Below are 14,202 nucleotides of genomic sequence, written 5' to 3' on the forward strand. Positions count from 1 at the left end.
GCAACAGCCATATTCAGAGCAATTTGTTCGAAGACCTTGCCTAGGATTCCCTTCATTGACCAATAGAGGAAAACAGTGTGTTTGAATTGGGTCACTTAGCCGCGGGTGTGGCTGGGATCCAGCACCAAGACCCGCTAGTCATTGACTTCAATCTCCATAGAACCTACCTGTCGTTTCAAGTCGACCCCGCACTTCTCTATCAGCTGTCAGATTTCCTCATCTATGCCTTCATGGTAGGCTTCCGCTGCTTCATTTATAATAATCACCGTTGGTTTGCCACCTCTCGGCTTGCCCCCCATATTGTTAGGTTCCCCTTCCTCTTGCTTACCCTTATTTTTTCCGGCCCTTGCCTCAGCTGCACGAGGCTGGGCTGCGAGAGCTTGGCACTGCACTAACCATCTTGTCCCACCTCCTGCAATGTGTTTTGTGGCAGTGGATGCCCTTCGAAGGAGTGAGCCACCAACTTTCAAAATGCCCTGGACTCGTTTTGAATGACTTACCTCTACAAAGATCACCTAGCATACATAAAACATGAAAGAAATTCTCACCATCCATTCGAGGTTCATTACAAATTTTAATACAATTTCCAGAAATGACACAAGCCAATTCAGACTCAGGATTGTGATTTCTAAGCACCTAGCCCCATACATTGATCCTCGCAAGAGTGTGACTTGAGGGATTAACCTCCCCGTGCTAACAAGATGTTGTTGCCACTACTATCTCCCCTACACCTAGTTACCCTACTCTCCCTTAGCCCCATTTCCCTCAGATTTCCAGCACCCGTCATGCAGAGGTTTTGTTATAACTACCCAATTCTTTGTCGGGTCAGCCTCGCTCACTTGCAGAGCCGAGGCCACCATTTTACCGAGCCAGATTATCTTTATGCTTACGGGGGCTCCCCCTTCCCCCCTAGCATCAACCTTTTCCCAAGGCCATTTGGTCGAAGCAACCCCAATTTTCCAGGAAATTAGTTGGATAATTTCCTTTCCTCCTTACATGCTTTGTGATCACATAGTCGAAATTCTTGATTAGCTCCCCCAACTCCTGCACCAGCCTAGCAGTTCTCCAACTGTGACTAAGCTTATCCCAATTCGTCCCCTGGCTTAGTTTCCTGAGAGTGTTGATTACGAGTTGGGAGTCTCCCTCCACTATTATCCTTCTGTGTCCCATTGTAGTAGCTAAGATTAAGCATTTTCGGGCTCCTGTGAATTCCACTTCATTGTTGCTTGCCTAACCATAGTAATCCATGTATATAAACCTAGTCTCAGCTCTGTGATCCCTAAATAACCGTCGAACCCTGTAGGGCTCGAGTTTCCTTTCGAGGCACCATCAAAACTTATTTTAATGAATCCCTTAGGTGGGGTGGTGAAGGTTTGGGCTGATTCCACTCACCCTGAGATCAGTTTCCAAGAGTTAGGGGCTATCATGGTCAGCGCTAGCTTAAGACGTTTGAGGATTCTAGCTTCTTGTGGTTTGACTTGCCAATCTTCTAGGGTCCATTTCTCTACCAGGATAGTTTCACGTATATTTTGGATAATCCCATCCCAAACTAGCTCTTGGGTCTGACCTCTGTTCTTGAAGATCCTACGGTTTCACTCCTTCTAGATAGCCCAAAGTGTAAATCCAAGGACTAAATTCCAGGCTCGGTTGAGTACTGGGCTGGAGAATAGGCCTTGGCACCACAAAAGGATGGATTCTCTTATACTCTGGGGGTCCCGGTCCATTCGACCAAGGAGATCCTCAACTTGGTCACATTTTTTAGAGGTAAACGGGCATGTATTTAGAAGATGTTCCAACTCCTCAATATGGTTTCCCAAAGAATGCAGTAGGATGGTCCATAAAAGCCTCTCTTTTGAAGTTGATCCCATGTTAAAATCCTACCTCTACAGACTAGCCATAGAAAGGTAGCCACTTTTGGCCATCATTTTCCTCCCCATATTTTTTTCCATATTATGTGTTGATTCTCCTGGCCCTAATCCGCCTTTAATATGTATGCCTCCTAGATCATGTAGGTGCCTTTTGTTGTATATCCCCATCTTAGGATGTTTGGCCCTTGCTGTCTGGTTATTCTTCTGGATTCCAACTCTTTTTCTAACTACCTCCTTTGATTCGAGTTTGGTGGTTCGGGCCAATCCTCTCGAGTTTTCCATTGTCTCCATTCTTTAGTGCCCAAGCCGTCTTTTTAGTATTGGTTTTCTTTTTGATAGTTGTTTTCTGAGGCATAGAGGAACAATTCACTCAAGTCCTATCTAGCAAAAATATTTCCCCTATGTTTCCATGACTCCTGCTAGAATCAAGTGATAGCTCCATTTCTTATTTCCCAAAAGAAATGTTGGTGAATAAGTTCTTTGTTTTGAGCAGCCAGGTTCCATCCCAATACCTGAGGATATCTTCAGTGCATAACATATTTCCTGTTCCAAATATGTTTCCATAGATTTGCACCACCCCTGATCCATCTCCACCATAATTTAGCTCCCATGACTTGGTTTAGTATGAGAGGATCACGTAGCCCCAATCCCCCTTCCATTTTGTGCTTCGATAAGTTGGGCCACGATACTAGAGCCCATTTCTTGAGCTATTGAGCTCCTCCCCAAAGGAATTTTTTGAAAGTCTCAACCATTTTGGAACAAGATGTTTTAGGTTCTGTCATACCCTATAATTGGTAGATTGGGATGGACTATAAAACTACTTTGAGGAGGACCATTCGACCTACCAGATTGAGATTACTGAGCTTCTTTTGAATTTTCTATAGGAGAGATTTCCAGAAGGAGGTTTAAGAGAATTCAGAGATAGGGGCATTGCCAAGTATTTGGAGGGTAGGGAGTTGATGCCAAAGCCTAACACTCGTGCTAGGAAGGTTTGGATATTTCTAGCAGTATTGAAAAAGAAGATGCAGGGTTTGTCGTTGTTGAACAGGGTCCCCGAGGCATCCATAAAGTCTTGGAGGATTTCTTTGATATGTCAGGATTCTTTTAGAGAGACATGGAAAAAGAGCATAATATCATCTACAAACTGTTGATGAGTGATCGATAGGTCATTTCCCCAGAGGCGGAGACCTCAGATTTTCAGGGATTGGGCTTCATTTTTCAAATATCGACCCAGGCCTTCCGCAGCTAGGATGAAGAGGAACAGTGAGAGAGGGTCTCCTTGCCTCAAGCATCGAGAGGGGTTGAAAGTTTTAGTTGGGGAGCCATTTAGGAGGATAGAGTAAACATGGGAAGCCACCGTAGCCGAAATCCAGTTGATCCATCTCTGATCAAAGCCATAGGATTTGAAGATGTTGTTGAGGAATGTCCAACTAATGCGGTCATAAGCTTTGGATAGGTTGAATTTGATTATCATACTAAGTGCTTTAAGCTTATTTAAGGAGTGGATTGCCTCTTGAAGCCATCCAAAATTTGACATCCCTTGACAAATCCTATTTTTTGCTGGAGAGATGAGATTGGGTAGCAAGGGTTTGAGGCGCTTCACTATAACAATGGCTATGATTTTGTATATCACATTACAGAAGGTTATGGGTATAAACCCTTGAGGGTCCTCTGATTTGGCCATTTTAGGAATTAAAGCGATAAAACAAAATTCAAGCTTGGACATACCTTTTGGTTGCATCTTGATTCCTCCATCGCCTCCAGAACATATTTGCCTATAAAGGGCTAGGCAACTTGGAAGAATTTTATTGTAATTCCATCAGGGGTTGGGGCTTTATTCTTCACCATTCCTTTAACCACCTCTTCCACTTCCTCCAAAGAGACCACCCTCATAAGCCCCAGGTTCTGATTACGAGAAACCAAGTGGGGGATGTTTTGTGTAATTCTTTGAATTGTCTCTTACCTGTCATTATCTGGTTCCGTAAGAAGATTGTGGAAATGGTTCACAACCAGTTCCTCCATTTCCTCATGCTTGACAATTTTGTTCCTGCCTTAGTCATTTAAAGAGAAGATTTGGTTGTGATGGCGATGTTGAACCATTGCTTTATAGAAGAACGAGTGCTTTTTTCCCCTTCTCTTAACCAATTAATCCTTGATTTTTGTTTCCATAAGATCTCTTCCTGTTGTCTACGTTTTTCCAGCCAGTTTGAGGATCCTCCCTTCTTCCTCCACTAGATGTTCATCCCTGCCTTAGCTTATTATTTGTTGTTGGATCTTTTCCATCTTGTTGTTCAATTGTTGTTGGTCTCTCATAATGTGTCCAAACTCTTCCTTCCGTTTCTTGATCTTCCTCTTAATTTCCTTGAGTTTCAGCTAGAACATGTGCATATGATTTCTTCCCACTTCCTCGTTGTCCTTCCACCAGGTTCCCACTTTTTGTACCAACTGCGGGTCTCTGAGCCAAAAGGATTCAAATCTAAATGGTTTGTTTTTGGGGCCTGTTTTTAGGTCTATTTCCAATCGTATTGGCCAATGATCAAATCCCATTGCAAGCAAGATGGAGGCTTCCAAGAAGATGTCCCAACCAACGACTTGCTCCGAGACAAGGAAGTGGTCAAGCCTAGAAGTGATTTGATGAGGTCCCCCCTCCTGTTATTCCAAGTGTGGACTCCATTGTTGGTCTCCATATCAACTAAGTGAAGATTGGTGATCATATCCCTGAACCTTTCCATGTCTGCGTCATGACTTCGATTTCCTCCTTTTTTCTCCTCTGGGTATGTGATCATGTTGAAGTCTCCTCCAATAATCCATAGGTAGTCTCGATAATCTCCTCTCATATTTTCTAGATTTTGTAGAAAGCCCCTTCTTTCTCCTGGAGTATGGGGGCCATAAACTCTTGTGAGTAAAGCCCAGTCTTGGGCTCCTATTGTAGGAATTTATAGGGTAAGTTCCTCAGAAAGAACACCAAAAAGACACCGCTCACAACCAGATCTCAAATCAATACACCAGTATTTTTGACGTGGTTAAAACCCTCAAAGTGCAAGGAGGGAAACAGTCCACGGCCTGTCCCAACGTGGGTACTACAGGCAATTTATTAATCAAAGAATGAAAATTTACATAAGCTTCTCTCATGCACGGATTACCCGAACAAAGACCCTCCATGCGCTTTAAATAGAACTCATGGACCAATCGGGTGTCAAGCCACGGATCAAGTGTCGGTAATACCGAGGAGAGAATGAACCGTCCGATCACTACATATCGTGACCGTCGGATTGTAAGTTACAAAATGTACAACGGTAAAGAAACACACTTTACCTAACTCTACACTAGACCAAGTTGAACTTAACTATATCCTATGTGTCGGAATATCCTAACATCCGCCCTTAAGAACAACTTGGGATAGGATTGAAGGATTTACAAATATGACACAATAGGAGAAGGAAGGAGGCACTAGAGCCTATCCCCCCTTAGTGACAACTTCCTGAACTCCAAGCATATATCGAAGTTTAGTGAACTTCGCCTCTGTGAGAGCCTTTGTGAAGATGTCTGCAACCTGATCATCTGTTGGACAATATTGCACTTCAAGAACATGGTCATGAATGAGCTTTCTGATGAAGTGCATGTGTAGTTCAATGTGTTTGCTGCGTTGATGCTGGACTGGATCTTTGCATAGCTGAATGGCACTTTGATTATCACACCAAAGTGTGGTTGGATGCTGCTGCTCAAAGCCAAACTCTGATAGGATCTGACGAAGCCACAAGGCTTCCTTACTAGCTTCCACAGCACCACGATACTCTGCTTCTGCTGACGAAAGAGAAATGGCAGCCTGTTTCTTACAAGCCCATGTAATAGGTCCTGAACCAAGAGTGAAGACATAACCGGCAGTAGACTTCCGATCATCAGGGTCACCAGCCCAATCAGAATCAGTGAAACCAACTAATAGAGGAGCTGCTTTGGCACTGTAATGAATCCCAAACTGAACTGTACCTCGAACATAACGAAGTATTCTTTTAGCTGCTTTCCAATGACTTTCACGGGGGTTTTGCATAAAACGAGCAACAAGGCCAACATCAAAGGAAAGATCAGGACGAGTATGGGTTAAATACAAGAGTTTTCCTACAAGTTGACGGTATAAGGTAGCATCAACTTCAGGAGAAGTACAAGAGACTGAAAGTTTGACTCCAGACTGAAAGGGAGAAGGGGCTGGCTTACAGTCTTCCATGTGAAAATGACGAAGAATATCACAAGCATACTTGGACTGGGAAAGGAAAATACCCTCCGTGGATTGCAAGACTTGAAGACCGAGAAAATAGTGTAAGTGTCCTAAGTCTGTCATTTCAAATTTCTTTTTAAGGCTGGTTTTCACATGGTTTATAAGGTTGGGATCACTACCAGTAAGAATAAGATCATCAACATAAAGAACAAGGATGATAAGAGAGTTGCCCACTTTCTTGGTGTAGACAGTATTGTCAGAATGACACCTAGAAAAGCCAGATTCTAAAAGAAAGCTATCCATTTTGGCATACCAAGCCCGAGGAGCTTGCTTGAGGCCATAAAGGGATTTCTTAAGTCGACAAACAAGGCTGGAGTCTGTTTGTATGAAGCCAATGGGTTGTTCCATATAGATTTCTTCCTGCAAGTCCCCATGCAAGAAGGCAGATTTAACATCCATCTGATGGACTTCCCATTTTAAAGAGGCAACAAGGGAAAGAACAAGGCGGATAGAGTTCATTTTGGCAACAGGGGAGAAGGTTTCAGTGTAGTCAATGCCTTCAACCTGTGAAAAGCCCTTAGCAACGAGACGAGCTTTATGTTTATCAACTTTCCCATCTGGTCCATACTTGGTTCTGTAAACCCATTTACATCTAACAAGTTTGTGTCCCTTTGGTAGAGGAACAAGATCCCATGTATCATTTGTCATCAATGAATGATATTCTTCATTCATAGCTGCTTCCCAATGTGGATGGCCTGAAGCTTCTGCAAAAGTGTCAGGATCATGATTTACTGGAGCTTGAGCCAGTAAAGAAGAGGCTCTTTCAAACTGAGAACGTGTACGTCGCTGATCTGTAGGATCACCGGCAAGATCACCTGCTGCATCCCGAGTAGCACAGACCCATCTTGGAAGTTGAGGATCCTGAGAAGGTGGGGGAGGATTATCATCCTCGCTTTCATCATCTGAAGAAGAAATGTTTTCAAAAGTAGAAGAGATAGGAAGAGGTGGCACATCCGCAGGACTAGGCTCGCAGGCCGATTTATTTTCATCAAATTTTACATCTCTTCTAATGATAACATTTTTGGACTTAAATGGAATAAGTCTATAACCTTTTACATCTTCAGAATATCCAACAAAAGTACATTTCTCACTCTTAGGTTCTAAAGCTTTATGCTTTTCATCTGGAATATGGGCCCATGCTTCACTTCCAAACACACGAAAGTGACTTACATCTGGTTTAATGGAACTCCAAGCTTCTTCTGGAGTGATATTCTCTAGAACCTTAGTAGGAGTGCGATTGATTATATAATTTGCACAATTAATTGCTTCGGCCCAAAAACTAAGACTGAGTCCTTTAGATTGCAGCATACAATTAGCCATTTCCTTTAAGGTGCGATTTTTCCTTTCAGCTACACCATTTTGTTGTGGAGTGTATGGAACAGTATGTTGCATTTGAATTCCATTTTCGGTGCAAAAGTTGATGAATGTGTTTTTAACATATTCTCCACCATTATCAGTTCTTAGCTTAAGAATTTGATGTCCAGATTGTTTTTCAACAAAGGCTTTGAAGGCCAAAAATGTGTTAAATACTTCGCTCTTGAGTTTTAAGAAGTATACCCAAGTGCGTCTGGAGAAATCATCAATGAAAGTTAAGAAGTACTTGCAGCCAGAGAATGAAGCAACAGGAAGAGGACCACATAAATCACTGTGCACAAGCTGTAAAGGGGCTGAGGCGTGCCAAGAGGCACGTTTGTCAAAACTGTCCCGATGATGTTTTCCGAGTACACATCCGGAACAAACACCATCTCTGCAAGATACCATAGGAAGACCTGTCACCATATTTTCTTTACATAGATGCTGAAGGGAGCGATAGTTTAAGTGACCAAATCGCTCATGCCAAAGTTTGCTCACTTCATCATTATGAGCAACAAATACTGAGGGAAGATTTGATGACCCAAAGTTGTGAAACTTATACAACCTTGTGGAATCATCAGCAAGACCAGTAGCTAGAATCTGTTTAGGATCGTTTAGATCCTTGATTACAACATCATGAGGTGAAAATTCAACAATTTTACCTTCACCTGAATGAGTTATCTGATAGACAGATAGAAGGTTGCAGGATAAGGTTGGAACACATAATACATCATTAAACTGACCATTGTCTAGATGAACAGTTCCAGTCCCTACAACATTAAGAGATCTATCATCACCAACATATATATTTTTGGTGTTACAATCATTTAAAGAAGAAAACATGGCTTGGTTTTTGGCCATGTGATAAGAGGCTCCAGAATCAATGAGCCACTCATGAGAATGAGAAGAAGAAGAAGATACATTTAATGCATAACCAGACTGAGATGATTGACAACGACATGCAGAAAGTGCCATTCCGGAAGTTGAAGTTGAAGTAGGCTCCACATGGATGTTATGTTTCTTCATTGCGGCTTCCAAGGCTTCCATCTTCTTAAAGCATTTAGATTCTAAGTGGCCATCTCGATTACAAAAGTTACAATGTCTATCAGTCTTCTTCCATTTGTTTTTATTGGTCTTATCATTTTGCTGAAATGATCTTTCATTTTGAGGCTGAGTTGGTTTAGGACCATTCTTTTGAGGATATGACTTCTTAGGATTCTTTGAATTTGGTTGCTGCTGGGCGGCTAACGCTTTCGTGGAAGAGTTTCCAAGATTAAGAAGACCAAGGTGTAAGAGTTTTTCTTGTTCTCTTATTAAGGAATCACAAAAGGAGTCAAAGGAAGGGGCCTTGTAGTCTTTTCCTTGACAAATGAAAGCTTCCCTTGTAGAATGGAAAGTGGAAACAAATACAGAGTAGGCTGGTCCCAACTTAGTAAGGATGGAATAAATAAGGTTACCATCTTCTTTCTTAACTTTAACACCTTCCAAGAGATATCTAAGGGTCTTGAATTTGGACAAGAAATCTTCAATGCAAGAAAAATTATTAGGATCCAAAGTAAGCAACTCATTTTCAAGTTGATGGGCTCTAATTTCATTTTTAATCCCAAAAACTTTAGCGAGTTTTTCTAATGCTTCATGAGGAGTCTCAAGGTCTGCAATGTGGAATCTAAGATCAGGAGAAATAGACATCCCTATCAAACCACGTGCTTGATCTTGTCTATTTTCCCATTTTGCAACCTTGTCTTCATCTTTTGTTTTCTTCTCTTGGTCTGTGGCTATTCTGAAGAGACCTTTACTTCTAAGTAAATCTTCCATGTAGGCTACCCATTGGAAGTAGTTAGTGCTGTCAAGAATGACTTGGCATGGACTTTCCATTTAAAAAAAAAACTGAAGCTGAAGATGCTAAAAGTAAGTGTTCCAATGGATAGATCTCGAAAAAATAGGCGGTTTTAAAAAAAACGGCTCTGAAAAAGGCTTCCGGATGAAGAAGTTATGGCTTTTTGAAAAAAAAATTGTTGAAGTTGCCGGCAAAGTGCGCGAATGTGCGGGAATGAAAAAATCCGCCCCCACAAAATGGAGACTTGAACCCAAGACCTCTACTCTCTTAAAATAGCTTTGAACCAATTGATCTATACAAAAAATTTGAGAGAGAGAGAGAGGGGGGGGGGGGGGCCTTGGTTTGCGTGCTTGCCTTCAGAAAGCTCTTTTTCCCTACAAAACACAAAACACAAAACCCAACACGAATATGCAAAGAAAAACGAACCTTGCGGCTCGAAGTTAGCTTTAGCCAAAAAACTAGAAATTTTTTAAAAAAATCTCAAAGTTAGCTTTAGCCGAAAAACTAAATATTTTTCTCAATGTTTCTGATTTTCCGAGATCACACTAAGGTGCAGGGAAAAGAGCATACGCATGAGAAAAATCCTTCCTTTATGTTTTTGATTTGCCCAGATCGCACAGAGTCGCAGGGCAAAGAGCATACGCAGAAATGAAAGGTATAGATCCGGTTAAAAAAAAAGGGCTAAATAAACCGAAACCGAAATAAGCAGAGAGAAAATAACAGTAAACTGCAAAAAAACACTGTATACCTCCCGATCTGAAAAATGACGCAGCTAGGGCTACCGGAAACCTTTTCGCGTGAAACGAAAGGGGTTCCTCACTGGAACAGATGCTTCGAACGCAACAGAGCAGTCCTCTCGGCCCGAAAGCAGTCAAAAACAACAGATCTAGGAAACAACAGCCGCATGCAGTTCTACCGGCTTCAGATTTGGATCACCAACGGACGCGGCCCTCAAATAGCTCTGATACCATGTAGGAATTTACAGGGTAAGTTCCTCAGAAAGAACACCAAAAAGACACCACTCACAACCAGATCTCAAATCAATACACCAGTATTTTTGACGTGGTTAAAACCCTCAAAGTGCAAGGAGGGAAACAGTCCACGGCTTGTCCCAACGTGGGTACTACAGGCAATTTATTAATCAAAGAATGAAAATTTACATAAGCTTCTCTCATGCACGGATTACCCGAACAAAGACCCTCCATGCGCTTTAAATAGAACTCATGGACCAATCGGGTGTCGAGCCACGGATCAAGTGTCGGTAATACCGAGGAGAGAATGAACCGTCGGATCACTACATATCGTGACCGTCGGATTGTAAGTTACAAAATGTACAACGGTAAAGAAACACACTTTACCTAACTCTATACCTAACTCTACACTAGACCAAGTTGAACTTAACTATATCCTATGTGTCGGAATATCCTAACACCTATATGCTTGAATCTCCCCGAAAGGATTCTGGGCCTACTAACCCAATCCTCAAAACCCACCTTCGTCGAGTTCCATATGATAGCTAGTCCACTAGTGCTGCCCCTAGCATCTTGGGCTACCACTTCATACTATGGTTTGAGGGTCCTTAGAATGTCTTTGTATTTGGATTTCGAAATTTTGGTTTCTTGAACCACCATGATGACGTGCTTATCTTTTGTGAGCCTCTCTTTCAAATAATGTTGTTTTCCTTTGCTATTAAGGCCTCTAATATTCCAGGATGTGATTATCATTTAGATGATTTTCTAAGTTGTTAGAAGACCATGGATAATTATATCACCCTTCCAAAGTTCACCAATGCTTCTCTTATCAGTTGGATAGTTTCGTTTATATTTCTCTAGCATTGTTTCTTCCCTCCTTTTCTGGGGGGTCCCTGATACCCAACTGACCATTTTGAGATCCTATTTGTTCTAATTGAATTGCTGCCCCTATGCCCTATTTTCTTTGTACTATTGGAAGTTTCTCTATAGAGCTGCTTTTGATCTTCCGGTATAAATCACTCATCCAAATGCCTCCACTCGCTTAACAACATGTGTAGGACCTACTCCTCATTGCTTATCTCTTCTCTTTGGCTATCAAACTCCATGTTGGCATATTATACTAGTTGTTCTATGGTCTCCTGCTCCATTATTACCTCTCCTGCTTTTCTTTTAGCCTTGATACCTTCCCTTGGTGGAGTTGGAAGGTTTTCTAGTGGTTCCATTTGCACTTCTCATGTCTTCTCTTCCTCCTATAGGATATCAAATTGATTATTAGCTTGTTATCCTTTGTTTATCCGCAGTTGAGGTGGATTATGATGAGTCTTTTTGTTCTGCCTCCTCCTCTGGACTTCCTGGAAGCCCTTCTCCTCCCCTTCGTGCTTTTTCCCTACATTGTTGGTTTTGGATGGCTCTTGAATTTTGAGCTAGTTCAACGGGCATTCCTGGAATAGATGCCCATATTCATGGTAGTGGCGACACTGAAAAGTTATGTGTTCTTAATTGATGTGTTGTTGCCAAACCTCCTCTTAGTATTCCAATTCTATGGTTTCCGGCAAGGGTTCTGTTATATTCATATAGACACAGAGATGAGCGTAGAATGTGTACCTGAGTTTTCTCATTGATACTACAACTTTCACGAAGCTGCCAATGGAGTTTCCAATACCTTCCAAGATCTCAGGATCCCAAAAGACCATTGGGAGGCTGAAGAGGCGAACCCACACCGAGGCTTCTATGAATTTTTCCAAATCTGGGTTATAACACTCCTCCCAGTGTCTCATAAACAACCCTCCATTGTTAAAGAAGTACATACCGCCATCAAACACCCTTTCTTTATCCTTTAGGCTAGCAAAAATTACCGTGAAGAATCCCATGGCACCCAATTTTAGCTCGATGTGCCCCTTTGGTTTCCTTTTAGGTTGAATCCATTTCACCAGATCCCTTTATGTTAGCCAGACACCTATAAATTTGCAAATCATTGTGTGATATTTCATGTATTTTCTGTAGTCTTCAAGTTTGTTATTGGGTATGACAAACTAAGGCTTCTTAATAGCCCTTGGAAGGCATTGACCTCACATCTAGTTTTGTCATTGGGCCCCAGGGACAAGAGGGCCTCTTCCTTGCCCATTCTGTGTGTTGGCCACCTGTGTGCCCTGCTCACTTGCTTCGTCGGTTACAATGTTTTGATAGGAGGGGATCTCCCCCCCCCCCCCCCCCCCGTTGTGGCATTCGTCTCTTCCATCATCGTTGTCGTTTATGACAGTTAATATCTGTGCTCCTATGGTGTACATGCCTACTATGTCAAGTTGCTTGGAACCCTAGCCAGACCTGCAAACCCTAGCTTCAAAAAAAAAAAATCGTTGCTCTCCGTCCCTTCTTTTACCGAACTCATAATTTTAAAAATAAAAATCACGTATTAATTAATAATTAACAAATTTAAAATAATAAATATTAATAATAACATCTCCCCTTATATCCAGTTCACTATGGAAATAAAATCTAATAAATCCCTTCCATTCTTAGATGTCCTCGTTACCTACCTCCCCAATGGCTCCCTCTCCCATCAAGTCTATAGAAAAAAGACTCACATTGACCATTATCTCCATGCCCTTTCTCATCACCACCCATCCCAAAAGTCTGGTGTTCTCAAAACCCTCATCTCCAGAGCTCTAAAAATATATGCTCCCTAGTTTCTTCCAGCTGAAAAATCCCATCTAATTAAGGCTTTCAAAGCCAATGGATATTCCTTTACTCAAATCTTTAAATATTTCCATTCTATTGTTCACCCTAGATCCACCAATTCTGATCCCTCTCCATCTTGTGGCCAAGTTACCCTCCCATACATTAAAGGAACCACTGATCTTATTGTGAATATCTTGGCCAAGAAAAACATAAAAACCATATTTAAACCTCATAAAAATCCTCAAACAATTGCTCCGATCGACCAAAGACATGTCAGATCCCATGCTAGGGGTTTATCATATTCCCTGTTCTTGCGACAAAGCCTATATTGGCCAAATTGGTCGTCCTTTCAAAGCCCACCTCAAGGAACACATAGCTAATACCAACCATAACCATCATTCAAAGTATTCCATCGTTGAACACTCTTATATGTCCAAGCACTTAAATCTGTTTCGACCAATCAAAAATTTGTGCCTCTGTACTATCCTATAACTCTCGTATTATTCGAGAAGCCCTTGAAATAGAGAAAAACCCTAATAATATTAATAGGAAGGATGTTTACAGGCTTAGCCAATCCTCAAAACCTGTCATCCACCATCTCACCCATTGATTCTTGGCCTCTCCTTGGTTACCTTCTCCTCCTCCCTTGGTGTCGCCTCCCCCTCTGAACCTTCCTTTCTTTTAATTAGGGATGTTCCAACTTTAATTTATGTTAAATCTTTTATTGATTATTTCAAGGTCATCTTTGCAAATTTCTTATTTAATATCTAATTATGAATTTATATTTTTTACTACTTTTTAACAAATATTTAAATCTACACATTCTTAATTATTCCCCCTTTTTATGTTAGCTCTTTAATTCTTAAATCCTTTTTTCTATTTTTTTTTGTTTTTTACTCCCATTCTCATTGTTTTATCATTAATCCTTACAATTTCTTTCTTCTAACTATTAAATAAAAATAAAAATTAATTCTGATTTCAATTTATTAATTCTTATTTCAATTTAATTTAAATAGTTTACTTTATTTGAAACTTGGTCATGTGGCTAATTCTTACAATTATTTAATTACTATTGTTGATTTTCAAGTAACCCTTTTTATTAATTAAATTGCTTATTTGAAAATCTGCATTTCTTTTCTTATTTAATTTTTAATTATTTCATATTTTAACTCCTAATTCTTTATTCCTTTTTTCAAATATTATTAATATTTTAAATTTGTT

This window comes from Pinus tabuliformis, chromosome 1_2, assembly GCF_031772625.1.
Source record: "Pinus tabuliformis cultivar Carrire ecotype Pingquan chromosome 1_2, CPIR1, whole genome shotgun sequence".
Classification (NCBI taxonomy): Eukaryota; Viridiplantae; Streptophyta; class Pinopsida; order Pinales; family Pinaceae; genus Pinus; species Pinus tabuliformis.